This window comes from Oxyura jamaicensis, chromosome 10, assembly GCF_011077185.1.
Source record: "Oxyura jamaicensis isolate SHBP4307 breed ruddy duck chromosome 10, BPBGC_Ojam_1.0, whole genome shotgun sequence".
Taxonomy (NCBI): Eukaryota; Metazoa; Chordata; class Aves; order Anseriformes; family Anatidae; genus Oxyura; species Oxyura jamaicensis.
This window is the reverse complement of record NC_048902.1, coordinates 20,691,671-20,693,957: the sequence shown is the minus strand read 5'-3', so window position 1 is coordinate 20,693,957 and position 2,287 is coordinate 20,691,671. Positions and strand designations below refer to the sequence as shown.

Genomic DNA, 2,287 nt, shown 5'->3' with positions numbered 1-2,287 from the left:
CCTTTCGCAAACCAAAGCATCCCTGGCAGCAGCTGGTACCGGAGGGGGGCACTTTGTGGAGCCCGCGCGTTCGTTAGGAGCGACGCTGAACCGCAGGAGCCCCCCGCGTGGTGAGCCAGAGTCCCTGCTCCCATCCCCACGGCAGCTGCACCTTCCGTCTACCATCTCAGTGCAACGAGGCTGAGCAGAAAATAAGCTATTTCCCCCCCCCTTATTTTTTTATTTTGTGTATTTTTTGTTTTTTGTTTTCCCCAGGGCGGCAGCACCCGCAGGCGTCATCAGCGCAGCAGCCACCGCCTGCACCCCAGTGCCCACGAGCGAGCGTGCAGACCCAGACCTGCAACGACACCTCTGCAGGTCGGCCCCAGTGCGGGATCTGGCCCAACACAGTGCCCTGCAGCTCTCCTGCTTGGCTCACAGGCAGCTTGGGGCCATTTGTTGTCCCTCAGGGTCTCAGCGGTGATGTGCAGCCTCCTGCACGCGTCCTTGCCTCTCCAGGTGCCCTTGCTCCATAGCATCGGTGCTCAGACCGACCACGGGGACGAGCAGGGGAAGATGCTCTGGCACAGCTGGGAGAGCAAAGCAAACGCGAGATAAGATGCACAGGTTTTAACCCGTCCGTTGCAGTGATAACACAGTAAGTTGCTCAAGAGTCAGCTTGGGGCTTGTTGCTTAATGAAAAGAAAAATACTCCCCAGCGCCATGTCACCTGCAGAGCGTCCCTGGCACCGTGTCCCCAGACTGCTCAGCTGGGACCTGCTCCCACGGCTGTCCCCTCCGGGACAGCGGGCAGGATCCGACCGGCAGCGTCACATCCGAGCTGTCCCCGGGCTGCAGCACGTCACCTTCAGACGCCCACGGTGCGCGCCGTGCCGCCCTGAGTGCTAATTACCTCTAACGAGACACCAGCACGCTTTTATTCCACGGGCAGCAGCCGATCCGAGACCCAGCTGCAGATTTTTCTGCATCTTCCAGACCTTTTTTTTTTTTAGACTTTTTATTATTATTTATTATTTTTATTGAATCATTCCTTACTCAAGCGGTGGCCCCTCCTTGATGGCACGGCTGCAGCACCAGCCCTGCAAACGGCGTTGCTCAGCTTACCAAAAGAGCACTTTTAGAAGCAAATCTGTGTGGTAGGGCTGGGGTGACGAGGCTCATCAGCACAGGAGTGCGAGGATGAAGGGGAGGCTCCCGCTTCCCTCCTGCAGCCCCTCCCGCTGTTTATTTTAGTGTATCTTTGGGAAAATGGCCATTGGTGGCAGGCAGCGATGTTTAATCAGGTTTGTGTTTACTTTCGGAGCCACTGTACAAACAACACACTGTGGGTAAATTAAACAAACACCGGTTATAAAGTCTGCATAATCAGCTTAAACTCCAAGCGTAATTACAAGAGTCAGAACCTACAGTATCATAAAGATAGGCAGCCAAGGACTGGCTCCAGCGCATGACAGAAATATAAGTTAGCTCTGAAAGATAACCTTGTGGGCTACAATTAACTCGCAGGCTTTGACAGTTACCGAAACCCTAAAGGAAAATAGCCCAAGGAAAACAAATACAAGGTTTGGCACTCCTGAAGAAACTTAAACCTAAACATACAAATTAAAAGCACCTCGAGAGGCAGGGTGGGATATAATAACATAATGTCTCCCATTCACTTGAAAGTAATTGATGCACAATAAAAAACCCTTTCTGTCAGCACAGGCAGCGGGAAAACCCGCCGAGTGGCTGTGGAAACCGAACCCTTTTCATGTAGGGGTGGTTTTTTTTTTCTTTTTTTTTCTTTTCTTTTTTTTGAAGCAGTGACCTGACAGAAGAAAGCCCCCAGGGAAACGGCCGATTTCAAGGGATTGTTAACAGACGAGAGCGCCCGCGCCAGCCCGGCCCACGCACGACGCCCGCCGTGGCCCGGCCGAGCTGCGGCACAAACTGCAGCCACAATTAGCGGGGAGTAACGCGGCGGTGGTGGCAGCCCCAGGAAAAGCAGGGTTATTTTGTGCAGGGGGGACGTGGGGTGCTGGTGGTGTCACCGTCCCCGTGCCCAGGGGGGGGACATCTCCCCTCGTGGCAGCGGGCTCGGCGCACGGGCTGGCAGCAAGGGCAGGGCACGCGCTGCTGGCAGCAGAGCTTCGGGGAGCAGCGGGCATCCCGGCGAGGCTGGGAAACGGATGCCTTTTCAAATAAAAGCCGATAAAGTGCCGAAGTTAGTGCTGCTTCTCGCTTATAAATCAGAGCGCCGTGCCAGCTAATGGCTCCGGCAACGGGAGTTCAAAGGAAAGAAGTAACC

At 54.7% G+C, this 2,287-nt stretch overlaps 1 long non-coding RNA gene across 1 annotated transcript; it reads right to left on the bottom strand.

Moving 5' to 3' along the window:
- Positions 1-221: 221 nt before the first annotated feature.
- On the bottom strand, positions 222-971 carry LOC118172356. Its single transcript, XR_004753657.1, has 2 exons — positions 538-971; positions 222-351 (listed from the first exon to the last, which is right to left on the bottom strand). It is a non-coding gene; the product is annotated as an uncharacterized LOC118172356 (long non-coding RNA).
- Between the last annotated feature and the right edge of the window lie 1,316 nt (positions 972-2,287).